This window comes from Sabethes cyaneus, chromosome 2 (assembly GCF_943734655.1).
Source record: "Sabethes cyaneus chromosome 2, idSabCyanKW18_F2, whole genome shotgun sequence".
Lineage (NCBI taxonomy): Eukaryota > Metazoa > Arthropoda > Insecta > Diptera > Culicidae > Sabethes > Sabethes cyaneus.
In genome coordinates, this window is record NC_071354.1 from 203699072 (window position 1) to 203717599 (window position 18528).

Consider the following 18528-nt stretch of genomic DNA (forward strand, 5'->3'; position numbering starts at 1 on the left):
TCCTATTCAGTAACGTGCTACCAAAACTGACGTCAACAACTACAGGCCAATATCTATACTATCGGTCTTGAGTAAGATATTAGAAAAACTGCTTGCGACTAGGTTGCTGAATTTCTTAAATGATTACAAAATCCTGTACAGTCACCAATATGGGTTCAGGACAGGTTCCAGTACACTAACAGCAGCCAGTGAACTCGCTGATGAGATTTATACGACAATATATTCTAAGAAACTGGTAGGACTATTCTATCTTGATTCTAAGAAAACATTCGACACTATCAACCATGAGATTTTGCTGCAGAAGCTAAAGTATTATGGAATCAGAGGGATTCCAAATAATTTGATCCGCAACTACCATTCTGAGAGAAATCAATTCGTCAACGTAAACAAGCGGAATTACTTTCTGTGTCCATTGACAGTTGGCGTTCCACAAGGTAGCAATCTTGAACTGCTGTCATTTCTTCTTGTCGTATATGATTTACCTAGACTTATGTCCATCGTAGCATCAACCTAGCACTTCGCACATCTTTCCATACCACGAACCATCTCATCAGTTGCTCGGACGTGAACCGGGATGCACCCAACAAGGCACTATGAAAGCTCCTGTTGGTTCCGACCCAGTCGTGACTCTCGTGAACAAATCACAACAGCCCTACTGTATTCTGCCAAGTGCCATCAATATCATCCCAGTTTTGTGATCGGTGTCGTGAGTACGTTAGCCCAAGTTCATCGGTCAGCTATCGGAGATAAGCTGGGACGCACACTGCAAGGTACTATGAAAGTCCCTGTCAACTCTGACCCAATCGTGACCCTCAGGACGAATCGCCACACCAGTTCTATGTTGTGCCATGAATCTCATTCCGGTCCCGTAGTCGCAGTCATAGCAGGGGTCTTCCAGCCTACATCTCCAGGCAAATACGCATGGATACTCCAAATTTCCCTGCCCTGAAATGTTTTTTGTCCGCAGCGACGTGTACACACGACTCCGCCCTCTAGCCAGGTAACCAAAGTTCAGCTGTCGGATTTCAACCTGGACGCATCCAATGCCCTATTAAAGCCTCAGTTTGCTGTAACAACATGTCTGTTAGCTTTAAGCAATTTAATTGTTACTTTTATTATATAATATAAGTTAACTAGCTGATTGTTCGATTTTACTCGGGCCCTTTGTCATTCAGTCACTTGTACTTCTTTTTTTGTAGCGAAAACTCTCATAATGCAAGAAACAAAACCCTTTTTTCATTTGAATATGTCTACTGCCTTTGTCAGTTCCTCTCACGTTGTCCCCTAACCCAACTGTCTTCTTCTCGGTAATGCCTGTAAATCGACTCAAAGCTTTACGTTTTTGAACCTCCTCTTGGCCACCCTATTCCCCTTTTCAGAAGTGAAACAATTTATATAGCTGCAAATCGTTCCAAATGCAAGAGAAACGCACCCCTTTACCCATTTGAACCTTTCTCTCCCCTTGTAAGAGACCGTCTTCCTCTTTTATCAACCCCCGACAGAAAAGAATCATGGCAAAAACATGTGTTTGACAAACAACGATGAATAACAGTCAAAAAGTTACGGAGCTATGGCGGAACATACACTCATACTCACGTTCCTCATCCCCCTACATGTCAGTTCTTTCCCAGTCAGCTCCTTTTCTGTCACGTAGCATCGGTTTGCTCTATGAAAATCCCTATGATTGAGACGAAACAAAAGTTTATTTACCATATATTCCTTTTCGGTGGAACCCTCATCTTTTCTCAAAGTCAATTGCACAACTGCAATCAGTTTGAATACAAGATAAACGCTACCCCTTTTACTTATTTAGATCTCTCCCCCCTTGTTAGGGATTCCCTTTTGTCAACTTCTCAGTGCTGATTTCCTAATGTCAAGGAACATTTGTGCCAAGTTAGACAAAGAATTGTCCGTCCATTTCGGAGTTATGGTCTCCTCCCTGTTATGAACCTCCCCTCCATGTAATGACCCCCCCCTCTTTTGTCAACCATCTGAGTTCTAATTCCCTTTTTCCAGGGAACATGTGTGCCAAGTTGGATGGAGAACCGTCTAGGTGTTTCGCAGTTATGGCAATCCCCCCGCTGTTTTGAACCACCACCCCTCCCTTCCTCTTCTTCTTAACCCTTCAGTGCTGATTCCCTCATGTCAAGGAACATGTATGCCAAGTTTGGTGAAGAACCGTCCAGGCATTTCGGTGTTATGGCCATCCTCCTTCTGTTACGACCCCCCTCTGTTAAGACCTCCCCCCTCCTATCAACCCCCCGGTGTTGATTCCCTTATATCAAGGAATATGTGTGCCAAGTTTGGTGGAGATCGGTCAAGGCGTTGTGGAGTTATGGTGGAACATTCAAACATACTTACGCTCACTTTTATATATATTTCCCTCTTTATCACACCTTTATCACCCTCTTTATGTACTGTATAAATGCTTTCCCGATATGCCAGGATGTTTTTACATTGCGTAGAGACACTCATTCAAGAAAAAGTTATTTTGCTCTTAATTTTACATTAAAAATAGGGGATTGCTTGCTTTAAAACGCTGTATCTCGGGATCAGCAAAGAATACCTCGCGGCGATGAGTGATTCATTATTATGTAAAAAATCTGCGAAACACAATGAAAATGAAACTTTTGAGATAAAATTATCTTCGTTGAAAGAAAAATGTAAATTTAGTTTTCAATTTAAATTTAAAAGCATTTGGCAGCACTGGTGCTCAAAAATAATATCTTTTTCGAATTCCTTGGGTAATTTTCTTTGCAAATGTGAAAATAGTGTCTTTCTAAACCTAATATTTTCGGAGATATGAGCAAAAGAAAATAAAAAATTTTGATAAAAAAGCCTATTTATCTTAAAAATGGAGGTGCTCCCATTAATCGAGGGAATGGCCGATCGGCACCAAATTTTGGATTTTTAGTTTCTGACCGAAAACGAACAATCTGGCAAAATTTGGTTCAAATCCGTGAAGGTCGATCACACGTTTGAACTTTTTTTCGGTCACTTGACATGGAACCCATATAGATTATGCACTTCCTTAAAAGAGTTTCTAACTTACAGGAAGTGCAATGCTTTGTCATAGATAGGGGAAGGTTTTGTGCATTGTGCCTGTAGGAGAAGAGGCTAAGTAGCTTCACTCCCAGGGGTTTTCCTTTTCCTAATGAACGTATAAATAAAAAAATTGATTTACTAACGGGACGACGAAACTGACCTTGGGTAAAGAAAAACCTTATAGAAGTTTAATAAGCGTTGTCGCAATGACCCTTATCTAGTTTCGAAGCTCTTGTCAAAGTTTTTTTCCGTGGAGAGTGGTCCTCAGTCGGATCTTCTATTTTAGATCTAGACCTGATAGACTACGTTTATTCTGTCATTTTCTTTTTCTGCCGTATCGCACTCAGTCAGCATGTTGAGGATAGACGGCGGAGAGCAAGATTGAACGTACCGCCAGAGCCCGAAAGCTCAGATTCACTATTTGAAATTCCACGAGTGACGCGGTACATGGTCCACTGCATCAGTGATCCGCTTAACGTAGCAAAAGCAGAAGTGCTGAGTCGTACACCTTAGCCAGATTTGCATGTGTGATATTGTTACAAAAAATGAACAAAGTAAATAGTTTGTTAGGAATCAAGCGTAAATTTATTGTGGAACCGCCCAGTCAGCTTCGAGGTACCATGCCGGTCTAATTGACCATTTGTCGCATGTTCGAATCTCAGTTGGGCGGAGTTTCCAGAGTCACCGAGAACGTTGCATTAGCTCCGTATTTGTCAAGAGTGGTTGCGAAGTGTGTCGATAAAGAAGAGTCAAGTCTTGAAGACGTTTATACTCAAGGTTTTGCTTTTTGATTCTGGAACCTGCACTTTCCTGGACACTATCATAGACAGCGTCCAAATTACCCTGTAAAACATAAGCCGCACGCAGCATACTCACCAGTAATAATGATTTTTCCCATTCAATCGGACAGTAGCCCATATTACGAAAGATACACAACATAAAAATCGATATATTGGTGAAACAAAACAAAACCTACTTCAACGCACTTGAGAATATCTAACTGGGATCAACGATGACTTTGACCTTTTCCGCCGGCCGAGCCGCTTCGTGCACGAAAGCCACGCTCGGTTCCACGGTTCTCTTTCACTCTCGGTCGGTCAATGCAGCACGCATAGTTCCTTTTTCAGATGGTCTCTAAACACAGACAAGCCTCGAACTTGCGCGAAGTGTGTATTCCGACCGACCGGATCGTATCGGATTTCACTTGATGGCTTTAACAGCTAAAAAAACTAAGGGTAAACAAAAAAGCAAAAACACCATCAAGATCGTGCACAGCTAGCCCAAGCCAGCTGCAGCAGCGTAGGGGATAAACCAGTAAGCGGGATTAGTGCGAATAATAATTAGCAAGTTTTCCTTTGCGCTTTCAAATGTTTACATTTTTTCCTATGCCGTAAGTTTCGCCTGCCGTATGACTGACTGACTGCCCTGTCCGTTGAATGACTGTGCATATGATCATCAAGCTCGCTCACACACTACATACGGTCCCAATGGGAGCAGTGATGGATTGTAGTTAGTTTCTCCACTTGCCGTATGGTATAAGACGGGTCAGGGAACGGTTCATCGACAGTCAACCGCACTAAAAATAAACAATTACACCATTTGCTCACCCGTCATCGTCGGCTCGGTCTTGACTGCAGTTATTATTGCGCGACCTGTCGAAGGCTGACCGGCGTTGGAAGCGATGGAAAGGAACGGGTAGGCACACAGGCAGAGGGCAGGGGTGTGAAAGCTGATTTGCAAATTAGTCAGTGCAGGAGCTATTCGGCTTCCATTCCAACTGCGCGACGATAACAAAAAATATATGCGATTCATTTCCTGAGTGGCATCATAAAATAATACAAATTGGTCACAATGTTTGGTCGCCTTCGATAGGAGGATTTTGGAGATTCAGCATTGCAGTTCGTTACGTGTGTATAATTTTAATTAAGTATTTTACTGAACATGATTGGCGTCGGGCGATTGATGGACAGATTCTTCCGGATCTCCGGCATGACCCGAATGATTCTTTCCCGTGACAATGCGCGAAGACAATCGAGGCGAAAAAAGAACCGCTGCTGCTGTGCTAGAGTGAGTGAGAACAATGACACTTCCAAATACGGCAAACAGCAGACGGCTGACGGAGACACACATATCGGCACGAATGATTCCCACTTGATATCGGAATGCGGATTGGAACCGGACAGCGAACGAAGCGAAGGGTGCGATTGCCTGCCTGGCTGCAGTATGCGTTACCTTGATGCACAAGTGTGGCTTTACTGTGAGGAAGGAAAGTCTGATTGCTTGTAATCTTATTGAAATCTTGGCGACGACCGGCACACGGAAATCGATCGGCTCCCCTGTGTGTTTGACGCCGCCCATTGTGTCAGTCGTCCCCATTACCGTTGGTATGTAAGGTCTCGGCTTGCGGTGCCCTGAATGGGAGTGCCCGTTTGGCTTTTGCTGCACCTAAAACCGATCCACGGTATGTTTTGTACGGAACGAGATTCAGTGGCCGGGCAGCACATCACATTTCTTGCTCGGAAAGATTGGTCGGAAACGAAAGAAAACGACCTTGTCGTCAGCATCAGAATAACAATGCTGTAAACCCGTCACAAATTGTAGGCTGCTGCTCGAGGGTGAAGGCTAGCAGCAGCAAAAAAGAACCTTTGCAATCAGTCATGGGCAAACTCCACAAGATGTATTAGTACCACGTTGGGCGATGAACGAAGGAAACGAGTTTATTTTTCGTGATTGAAACTCAGGCATGGCCGTTTTCTTTATGTTTGCACGCGAACGGCGGTGGCACGTGTTGCATAGCGGTCTGTATTCTCGCGGGTAATGGAAAAATGGTCGCTTGTGACCAAAACAAACACAGCAGGGCAATGCAATTTAATGTACAATAGGAATACGAGCGGTTGTGAAAGATTAATTTCAAAAGGGATATTAAATAGACTATGAGTGTAGTAATTGTGAATTCCATACTTGTAACTGGCTTTCGGTTATAAAAATTGAGGCGAAATACATCAACTCATCATGATTCAAAGCTGAATTTTTTATTGGAGGTCGAGATTTTATATATGAGAAGTTCTACGCAGAACTCGTCCACATCAATCATACCTCAATAAAATTTCGTATAGCGAATCCAAAGCCAATCAACAAGTTGACTATGCCGACACTGCCACACATTTCTTAAACGCTCGATGCTGGGTACGGCTTCATATGTGATTTGATTTAAGCTTTTTGAGCCAGTTGAAGAAACTTGATGGTACCATAAAATTTTGTAGGTGGTTGGAAACATAGCTTACGGAGATGCAACTTTTCGTACGTCTTGGTAACTACCAGCTTTCCGCATTTACAAATAGTGCTGGTACACCACAGGGTAGCAATTTGGGGCCACCACTATTCCGCATCTACAAAACGACGCGGCGTTACGTTATTCAATAAAGGTGGAAAATTTTTCTTCGCAAAAAAACTATCTTCTAGTCAGATGAATTGAGGATTACAGAATGTTACAGGAGCTTCTGGACTTGTTTAGTAGTGACTGGTGCGTAAGGAATCAATTATTATTAAGCATGGAGAAATATTGCGTCATCAGCTTTAGATCAGCGTCATCAGCACTAGAAACGTAATAGACTTTGATTACGAAATTTCCGGAGCCAAACTAAACAGTGTAGAACTGGTGAAGGATCTTGGACTAATACTTTACGAGACACTCCCTATAAAATTCCACATTTCTATCATAATTGACGAGTCCAATCGTGGTTTTGGGTTCATTTTAAGATTGCTTCAAAGTTCGCAATTGTTTTATTGTTTGGTTGACGCTGGAGTTTGAAATCCGCACGAGTCTATCTTGGCCGCGATCCTAGAAAACGTACAGCGAAGATTTGTTCGTTATGCGTTTCGTCATCTAGCTAGAGGGATCAGCAGTATTTAACACCCTACGAAGACCGCTGTCGTCTGTTGGATGTAGACACGTTATGGCGATGTAGACAGGTTTCGCAAGCTTTCTTTTTCTGCAAACTTTAAACTGTTGAACATGATGCATCGGACATCCTTAGCGCGAATCGGACTTTACGCACCATTGCGCTATGGTCCATAAAGCGATTTTAGACGAACAAAAATGATTGCTGCTAAATTGCTGCTTTTTGAATGAAAACATGATGTATCTTTTGAAGGGGTCGTCCAATATTTAGATGATACCGTTACAACAATTCAAGTAATAATTTTTTAATTAAGTTTATTTTCGATTTTTTAGTTTAAAACCGTTTAATTTCACATAACTTTTTCGAATATATCTTATTTCTAACTCTAACATATTTTCGGCAGCGGGCCTTTGTTTATGGACGACCCTTAAAATCTGATTTCCTCTTATAACTCATTTATCTCAACAGATAGCTCATCACTATGTTCTTAGAAATTTTATACACGTAAGAGAGGAATATTTTTGCAGAAGACTGTTTTGCTTTATTTTTATGCGTTGATAATATATAGCTGATTTTAGGGTAAAAACAGCCCGATTTTACTAAAGCATAACTCAGAAAGTTGCAACCGAATCCCAATGAAACTTTTGTGTTTTAATATATACATGTGCATAAAGTTTTTAGCAAAAAATGGTGAGGGGATTATTTTTTTGAAACTTTTTCAAACGTCTACTAACCAAATTAAAAGGTTTCTTCTAATGCGTTGTTTAGTTTTTAAGGAAAAGGTAGATAAGATTTGAAGGATCTGCGTCTTATTACGTCGAGTTTGTTCCACGAATCCATTAAATAGTTAGATGCATGATTTATTTACATGCACTTCCCATGACCGGGTCATTATAAAATAGGTAACAAAATAAGGAAAAGGTTCTATAAAATCGCAATTTATTATGATTTATAAACCTCGATTTATTACTTACTTACTTACTTACTTACTTACTTTAGCAGCCGAGTTGCACGTCTCGACACACGCAAGTCGGCTTCAATCTGGACGAGCCATCTAGCATGTTGGGCTCTTCTATTAATGGTGACGGCGGGGTTCTTGAAGAGAACGGATTTTACTCACAGTCGTGCGGCATCCTTGCGACGTTGCCGGCACACCGTAGTCTCCCAACTTTCGCCAGGTGTACGATGGGAATCTCTCCAAGCAGTGCCTGCATCTTGTGATTTCTGCTTTCCGTTTGTACTCCGCCAAAAATAGTTCGCAACACCTTTCGTTCAAATACGGTAAGTGCACGTATGTCTTCGGTAAGCAAAGTTACTGTCTCAAGTCCGTAGACGACTACCGATTTGATTAGCATGTTGTACGTCGTCAGCTTTGTGCGAAGGCGTATGATCGAAATGTCTCTGCGGAGGGAAAAGTAGGCTCGATTTCCAGTTTAACTGCGTCATTGGATCTCCTTACTCGTATTATCGTCGGCGGTCACCAGAGATCCCAAATATACGAACTCATCAATCACTTCCCGTTCATCGTCGTCAATAGTCACTGTCCGTGGGAGGCAAACGTTGCTTTCTCTGGAGCCTCTTCCTACTATATATTTGGTTTTCGACGCATTGATTTGTAACCCTATCCTCCTAGCCTCCGTTTTTAATCTAGCGTAGATTCTTTCCGCCGTCCCAAGGTTTCTAGTACTGATGTCAAGGTCGTTTGCGAAGGCTAGGAGTTCGATACTATTGCTGAAAATCGTTCCACTCGTTTCGATGCCCGCTTGCCAGATCACACCTTCAATAGCGATATTTAATAACATACATGGCAGTCCATACCCTAGCCGCAACCCTCTGCGCGATTCAAAAGTATTCGAGAATGTCCTCGAAATGCGCACGTAGCACATCACTCGCTCCAGAGTAGTTTTGATCAGCCGCGTCAGTTTATCCCGAAAACTGTAGTGCATTATCTGCCGTAACTGTTCGCGCTCGACTGAATCGTATGCTGCCCTGAAATCCACGAAAATGTAATGCGTGCGAACGTTATACTCTCGACCTTTCTGGAGAATTTGTCGGAGAGTAAAAATTTGATCCATAGTAGCACGTGCCGCCATAAAGCCCGGCTGATACTGCCCTACGAATTCTCTTGCTACTGGGGATAGACGATGCAGCAAAATCTGGTAGATTGGACAGGCGGTAGTTTCTCCTCCTCCGAAATCCTAGAAATTATCCAATGAAGCGCCGTTGCTAGCGGTGCTTGGCCATTTAATGTAGAGCTCTGTCGGATGTCGGTCCTTCCCGGTGGCTCTATTATTCTTCAGCAGACGAATTTCTCGCTGGATCTCTTCGAGATCGGGAGCCGGCACGCTGTTGTCGTTTGTAGGCACTCCGAGGTTAACTTCCGTTGCGTCTCCTTCTGCTATATCGCCATTCAGGTGATCATCGAACCGGATAGTTGTAATCCTGTACCCCAATTCGGTACATAGTTAATAACGTCAACGGCATTGACGGTCATTGACTTTTTTCTCCTTTTTGTTGGGTTCTCTTACGCAGTGGTAAGGATACCCAAAAGAAGAGGAAAAAAAGCCAATGGCCGTTTTGGGATTTAGGCTCCATACTTCATGTGGATTTGGATAGATAAACTATTCAGCTTGTCTACAACCCTGTGTTTGATTCCAACGGGATACTATTTCTAGCTTTTTCCATGTCAGTAATTGGCTTTTTACGACGGATATGGAGGTGCCCAGAAACGGTTCAGTGCCAATAAATTGCTAAGCCGATCCTTCTCTTGCTAGGCTGTCAGCAAATTCATTGCTCTCGATTCGGCACCGACCGGGAACCCAAAGTAATAAAGCTTTGTTTTGGTGGGAGAGCTTCCTCAATGCTGCAGTGCACTCCAAAACTAATTTGGACACGCATCTGGCGGACTTGAGTTGCACTGTTGCAGTAGTGCTAGCTATCAGAGAAGATACCGATTTTCGCATATCTGTACTTTCGTTTCAAGCATATTTTTGCACAGATGTATATTGCATGTACCTCTGTTTGAAAAACGCTGGCCACTTTCCTAATGAGGTAGTTTCCCTGAGAATTATTCCGGGCTGCTGGAGATTCCGATTATTCCGACAGTTGTCGAGAATTATTCCGAGCTGTTAGAGTTCATTACTGAAGCCCAGTATGACACCATTCAGCATAGGAAGAGTAATAAATAGTATACCGTGGAGCCCCATTCGTTTGAACGATTCCTCATGCAAACCAACGGGGTTAGTTTTTATTTAAATTTGAACGATTGGGAACCCTAAATATGTTGAAACTTGTATGAACTGGTATCCCACCTATTTGTTATTGTTTTGACGGTTTGATTTAGTTGGCAGTTGCAAGCGGCGAATATTTCATTCTACGATCCGATTTCTATCATAATCGTTGGGAAAATGGAATGTGAAACAGAATAAACACGCTAGGTCAAAACAAACCAATCGTGTTTATGTGCATTTATGCAGACAATGCACATAAACACGATTGGTTTGTTTTGACCTAGCAAATGATGTTATGCTGACAATGACATTTGAACCAAATTAAAAAGTGTTCAGATTAAAAACGGTCAAACGAACGGGGGTCCACGGTATTTCTTTCGCCTAGTGAATGGTATAACGACTGTTTTGGGGAGTTTACATTGAGTCTCTCTTGCGAGCACCATCCCATGAAGGTGTTCAGAGCGCCTTGCAAGGGACTTGACAGTACTGCGTCAAACTTTCCTTTGACGATAAGTACAACGTCGTCGATGTAAGCAATGGTCTCATAACAAAGCTCATAATATAGCGACGTAAGCAATGGTCTCATAACAAAGCTCCTTCACAGCTTGTGAAGGAGTGCGCCGGCCACCAGTGACCAGGGCAGAGGGGTGAGAACTCCTCCCTGTGGACATTATTTGATCACCGAAATCGTAACCGACCCAATGATACTTTAATTTCTCTGTCTGCTGTAAATTCCCTTTTGTCAGAGAACCGTTTTAATTGATGCGAAGGACGTGTTATCGAAAGCGCTTTCAATATCAAGAAAAGTGCCGTCTCTGCCGTTTGCGTAGATTTACCGTGTTGGTATGCATGTTGATTTACATGTAACGGAGAGTTTATCAAACATTCATTGCGGATATAGTTATCCGTGATTTTCTCCGTCAGTTTAAGAAGCGTTGAAGTCAGACTTATCGGTCTGAAAGCCTTAGGCATGGTTTTGTCTTTTTTGCCAGCCTTAGGTATGAACACCACCCTTACTTTCCGCCAATTCTCCGGGATATGTCCCAAAGTAAAATTGACTCGTAAGAAATTGATGAGCTCGGATATAATAATACCTTTCTTTTTTTTGTTGGAAAATGGGTAGAATACCATCCGGGCTGGTATCCAAATCTGGAGATTTCATTGGTTCAAAAGAGCTGAGTGCCTGAGTTTGATCGAAGCTTGCGTAAACAATCGCCGTGCAAGCAGAGCCGAGTCATTTGGCACATTGTGTAACGACTCATTCTGCTGTCCGCCTATGTCTTGTCCAAAGGGCACTGTCTTACCAGGGAAGTGCGTGTTCATTAGAATTTCCAAAGTTTCCTTGGTGGTAACTGTGAGACTTCCATCCTCTTTTTTCAATTGTCATAGGCCTAGACCATTGCTGTGGTCCTTGGACATCGCTTTCTGCAGACGCGTAGCCTCTGGCAGAGTTTGTATGCTTTCGCAAAATTTAACTCTTGATTTTTTTTTTGGCTTTGCGTAACTCAGCGTTGTATTTGGTTAGGTAAGCTCTGTGGTCTTCCCAGTTAGACGTGATGTTGGCCCTATTGAACAGACGCATTTGGTTGATGCTTGATAGTTTTCGTGTTATGCAGAAATTTGTGTTTTATTTGTATAGGAGCTGCCCTCTTAGAGGGGAAGAGATCTCAAACCGCCATAGAAAAATCTTGCATATCTCACATACCAAATTTGGTTCCATTTGCTTGATCAGTAGTCGAGTTATGCACAAATTTGTGTTTCATTTGTACGAGAGCAAGGAGTCTCAAACCTCTACAGAAAAATCAGAGAAGTTGTGTACAAGACAAGACGACGAACCGAAAACAAAGTTCGAAAACAGACACTGAGGAAGCCTGCAAGTCGTAGGCGAAATTCGTATCTGTCAATAATAGATATACATAGTAAAATTAAACTGGATAAGTTTTCTTTTTATTTAATTTCCACATGATATTGTTATAACCGAACACTACACTGTAGCGCACTTTTCCAACACAGGTATCTAACTAGCCTAGGTTTAATCGTCTCGCCGTAAAGAATTTGCGATCTGTTGGGATAAACGACTTTTGTAATTTTTCTGGAACACTTCCCTAACACAGACATAAAATTGGACTAGCTTCAATCGCGCTCGTAAGAAATTTGTTGGCACGAGAGTGCTTTGTCACTCTTTCTGGTGTACTTCCCAAGCAAGAACATCAAAATGGTCCAGGTTTAATCGCGGTGTTAAGAAATCTTGTTGAGACGAGAAACTTTGTCACTTGTTTTGGCTTACTTCCCAAGCACAGATATCAAATTGGTATCGGTTTAGATCATCGAAAAGGGTCTTCGACCTGTTGGGACAGGAAGATTTGGTCACTTTTTTTTTCTAAAATCACGTTAAAACTATGATGGCGTCTTTTCCAACCAATCACGAAACGAGGTTTTTCAGTTGGATAATGCTTCGTTATTTTCAATTTTTCAATAGTAGGTTCTTCGAAATCGATAGTTTTCATTATTAGCGTGGATGCGTTGAAGATTTTCCGATCGATTGGTGTAAAAATATTTAAAATCGATCTGGAAACCGATAAGCTATTATCACTCAATATCTTTCATTTTTTTCGATTTTTTGGGATGACATTCTATCCCAAACTTTACCGTAAGACGTAGTCCTACGTCAAAAAAATCCTACCTCCGAAAACTCCCAAATTTGATTCTATTTGATTGATTAGTTCCCGAGTTATGCAGAAATTTGTGTTTCATTTGTATGGGAGCCCCTGTTCCAGAGGGGGAGGGATCTCAAATCCCTGTATGCAAATTTTCAAGCCGATCGGTTCAGTAGTTTCCGAGTCTATAAGGCACATACCAACAGACAGAAATTCATATTAATAGGTATAAATCATAAATTAGCTTTATGTAAAGTGTCGTTTTGTACTGCAAACGGTTGTACAATCCCCGTTTCATTTTCAGTAGAAATTTGCCTCCTGTTCCATGAGAAGAATTACTTGTCAGACACAGATATGCGGAATCTTTTTTCAGTTTCATCAGATTCATCATCGTACGACGACACAAACATGCACGGTGAAGTAAAACCACAACTCCTGTGCTTGTGACCGCTTAATCACAGTATCAGCTAAACTACACTTGCGCAATTAACATGGACTAACCATGCATTCATCATTACGTGGGGATTTACACCCTTCCGTCAGTGCAATTTCCCGGTGAAATCGAAATCTTGTGTTGATACCACTAACCGCCGCTGGTAACAGTGCACTATGGTCCAGAAAGCGATTTTAGACGGACAAAAATGATTGCGCCTTAACGGGATATTCTAGCTCAATGAAGTCTTCGGCAACTTTTTGAATGAAAACATGACGCATCTTTTAAAAGGGTCGTCTAATGTTCAGATGATACCGTAACAATAAGTCAAGTAATATTTTTTTAAATAAGTTTGTTTTCCATTTTTTAGTTTCAAAACATTAAAGATAGATTAATTTCACGTAATTTTTCTAAACATTCCAAATTTCTAACTCTTACGTATTTTCAGCAGTGGACCTTTGTTTATGGACGACCCGTAAAATCATATTTCCTCTTATAACTCTTTTATCTCAACAGATAGCTCAATATGATGTTCTACAAAAATTTGTATACGTAAGAGAAGAATATTTTTGCAGAAGACTGTTTTGCTTTATCTTTATGAGTTAATAAGTAACAGCCGAATTCAGGTTAAAAACAGACCAATTTTACTGAAGCATAACTCAAAAAGCGGCAAACGGATCTTGATGAAACTTTGGCGATTTAATATGCACATATGCATAAAGTTTTTAGCAAAAAATGGTGGAGGTGTTATTTTTTAAAAAAAAGATAAAATTCTTTGAACTTTATGATTTACTATAGCTAAAGTTTTCGTTTTATCCATCCCTAACTGCCCAGGTACAGTTTCTTGCTCAGTTTCAAAGCGTTAAAACATAATTTTGTGTAACTATTTTTTTAGAAAATGTCTAAAACATAATACAAAGCTTGTTGTTTTACTATTTATGTTTTATCGAGACAAATACGAACGCTTATCTTACGACAATCGCGGTCTTTTCAATCTGTTTGTGAAAAATATTCATGAAGTTTATTTGATACGTTTAGTATCAATGCCTACATTGAGAGAAAAACTATTATATATACACTGATAAATTACATAATTAAGAAATCTAAATACTATTTGCACTGCACTGTCGGAGGCAAAGGATACCAGCCATAGAGCTATACATATAGATTGTTCTGTGTATTCCCGAAACTGTACATATTTAACCTTCTAAAGAGGCAACGATAGATAATGACTATTTTTCAAGAAAGCACACTCAAAAGAAAGTCAATTTGATATTCATGCAAAAGTAATAATCTGGACTAGCAACAGTTAAGGCATATTATAAAATCTTTATTTTGGGTTTCATATCCAATCCTTGTTTTTCCAAATATTACAAAACTCAGTGCGTAGTTCATCACTGAATATTTTTGAGGTCGAACATTTTGTTTTAGATGTCCTATGTTTTCAAAAGTAAAAATTGACAAAAATCGTGCAATTATTTTCGTCACAATTTTCCTGAATTTTTTATTTTAAAACATAAGAACTCTTAAACGCATAGTCAGAATGTTGCAATGCTGATGCCAAAATGTCAATCTATTCTCAGCACAGATATTGTGTTATTCAATTAGAATAAATTTCATATATGGCTCTAAGACTCTCAAAGCAAAAACTATCTACAGAAGTCTACCCGTTAAAGGGTTAGTTATATGTTTGCTAATAATTATTAGCATCTCGTGCATTCGCTCAAATAAATCCACGTGGTGTATATTTAATAAATGTTGAAATTGACTGAAGTTTTTTGAGCGTTTCAGTGGAATACTAAGATTGAAAATAAAGAAAAAAAAAATCCCGATTTATTTCCATTGTTAATTTTATAGTTTTAAATGGAATTAAAAATCATAATAGAATTCTTCTTGAATTTCAATGGTAAATTTCCCGAAAAGTATAACAATTAGTGGAATTTCCTTCGTAAGTAGTTCGATTACGCGCAAATCATAAGTTTTCCGCAGCTCTGCTTCATCTTCGTCGTTTTTCACATCGCAGTTATTTTTAGTCTATAAAATATTTTCAAAAAACATTCAAAACATATTGCGAATATACGCGTATAACAGTAAAAGTCCGTGTTAGTATCTAAAGGGATCGTAAAAATCGTTTAATTCAAGGTTATTATTAAACATTCTTTTAGTTTTTTCGCTTAAAAACAAGATTGCGAATGTAACTCTTTGAATGCATTCACTATTTTAGTATCAACCATGGTTATTGCCAGTATATTTGTTGTGTATAGTATTCCGTGGTCGCATACTTGATTACTTGAATGTGAATCTATGAAGAAAACGACAATTCTAGCTATAGTAAATCATAAAATTCAAAGAATTTTATCTTTTTTTAAAAAAATAACACCTCTACCATTTTTTGCTAAAAACTATGCATATGTGTATATTAAATCGCCAAAGTTTCATCAAGATCCGTTTGCCGCTTTTTGAGTTATGCTTCAGTAAAATTGGTCTGTTTTTAACCTGAATTCGGCTATAACTTATTAACTCATAAAGATAAAGCAAAACAGTCTTCTGCAAAAATATTCTTCTCTTACGTATACAAATTTTTGTAGAACATCATATTGAGCTATTTGTTGAGATAAATGAGTTATAAGAGGAAATATGATTTTACGGGTCGTCCATAAACAAACGTCCACTGCTGAAAATACGTAAGAGTTAGAAATTTGAAATGTTTAGAAAAGTTATGGGAAATTAATCTATCTTTAATGTTTTGAAACTAAAAAATGGAAAACAAACTTATTTAAAAAATTATTACTTGAATTGTTGTTACGGTATCATCTGAACATTGGACGACCCTTTCAAAAGATGCGTCATGTTTTCATTCAAAAAGTTGCCGAAGACTTCATTGAGCTAGAATATTCCCTTTAGGCGCAATCATTTTTGTCCGTCTAAAATCGCTTTCTGGACCATAGTGCAGTGGTTGAATATCTCCTACACGGATAGTTGGTTAAGTAAACAGTAAAAAGATGATTGGATGTGCAACAGCCAACTCAATGTGAAGTTTCATTTTCATCGCGCAGCATTTGCTTAACTTGTTTCACTTTCCTCCCAAACGTCTCATACACAACCGAGGAAGGGATTGCCACTCTGCCGAAGCATTTCCATAGAACAGAAAGTGAAAAATGCACGCATCGGTTGGGACTGTGCTCATAACAATCGCTCCAAACAACCCCCCGTGCCAGCATGCCAGCACTAAATGCTCCCAGTTAACAAAGGCAACGGGTATCATCTTACCCGATTGCTCACCGAAGCGGTTTAGTCACAGTAATGAAACATTTCATTATCATACACATACGATAATGGTCGGCAAATATTTATTTCAAACACGCTTCGGATCAACGCTACCCCTCGATCTTGACTTGTTTGCACGATACTTCTTGCATGTGTTGCAAGATTCCTTCGGTTGTTAAGAGTGTTAATCAAAACGCTGAAAATGATTTTCTGAATCATACCGCTGCTGACTGATAGTATTTTCTTACTCAGACTCCGTTAAATGACGACCGCAATTCAATGTCATGTGTATGTGCATTATACTGTGCAATATACTATGACCGCATCGTAGATAAGCGTTCGGAAACAGTTACTTAAATTGCGGACTCAGCATACGAAAAAATTGACTGGTAAAACAAATTGCATTATTTGCAGTACTTGTCGAATCGGTATTTCCAATGAATGCTTCCCTAAATCCCTCACTATAAGTATAAGCGTTGTCCATTTCTCGCAGAACGAACGACAAAAAAAAAAAAAGATTTTCATGCACTCTGGAAGCTCAATTGAACATTCCAATTCCTCCGGCATGACCTAGCTTCGCCATCTATTTCACTGTCCCCGTTTGTATTAGTCGTACAAAGACGAATATCGAAAGAATGCATACAGAACAAATATGGAATCGGCTTATATCTTCTTGCTGTAATGTGGCAAGCACCTCTTTCATGTATACACTTGATTGCTTTCTCGTCGTACTCGTCTATCTGGACTGGAGGACGATCGTTATCGTCTCATCAAGAGCTACATTAGAAAAAAAGCGTATATCGTAGTTATCAATATACGTTCTATATCAAGCGATTACTTGCAGGATACGGTGTCTTTAGAATGCATAAAATGGAAAAGCGATTATGGAAATTTTGAATATTTTTCACATAGGAATACGTCTTACGAGATGGTAGAGTATCAGTGGATAGGGTTTGAAAAATTAGTTGAATTCTTCTTTAAAGCAATTTTCAGCGCAATTTCACTAATATCTCAAACATGGATGACCAAGCTATTGAAGCTCAGAAAACAGAACAATGAATGGTGGGGTGGAATGGAACAACATTGAATAGTTGTAAAGTTGTTTACTTTTCGATCATTATTATTTCGCTCTTTTAGAGAAAAAGATTGGAAGTAGTAACACGGACACCTAAGCATGGATAACACACAGTTTACTCACTTACTTTACTTTATTTTAGTGGCAACGGTGCGTTACCGATCCTGCGCCGAACGAATTACGGTCCTCCAGTACCGTCGGTCCTGGGCTGCCGTTCTCCAATCCCCACGAAAACCAGCTGAACGTGCATCGTCTTCGACAGCACACACCCACCGGGTGCGGGGTCTGCCTCGGAGTCTACGGCCTCTTCCTGGTTCTCTGCTGAAAATAGTTTTGGCTACTTTTTCATCGGGCATTCTGGCCACGTGTCCAGCCCACCACAGCCTGCCACATTGCACTACCTTCACTATATCAGCATATTTGTATACTTGGTACAGCTCGTGATTCATGCGTCTCCGCCACACTCCATTTTCCGTTTTGCCTCTAAGTATAGATCGCAGAATTTTACGCTAAAAAATCCCAAGCACTCGTCGATCAGCTTCCTTTAGCGTCCATGATTCGTGTCCGTAAGGGGCCACCGGGAGGATTAGTATTCTGTAGACGCCAGTTTTGTGCGAATTTGCAAACTACGGGACTTCAGCTGGCTACGTAATCCGTAGAAAGCCCGATTCGCAACTGCAACTCGTCGTTTCACTTCGCGGCTTACATCGTTGTCACATGTCACGAGTGTACCAAGGTATATAAATTCCTCCACTACTTCATATCGTTCCCCATCTAACTCCACCTCGGCACCAACACCACTTGGGCTCCCACGTTCCCTACCAGCAACCATGTACTTCGTTTTGGTAAGTCCCAATCTCGCAGCTTCCCTTTTAAAGAACCTGAAGGCCTCTTCCACTACTCTACGGTTGATTCCGAT

At 40.4% G+C, this 18528-nt stretch overlaps 1 protein-coding gene across 3 annotated transcripts in view; it reads left to right on the plus strand.

Annotated features, from left to right (window-relative positions):
• The window catches only part of LOC128734062 (arfGAP with SH3 domain, ANK repeat and PH domain-containing protein), an 83954-nt gene that overhangs the window by 1830 nt on the left and 63596 nt on the right, over nt 1–18528 (plus strand). The gene's annotated exons all lie outside the window — the stretch shown is intronic.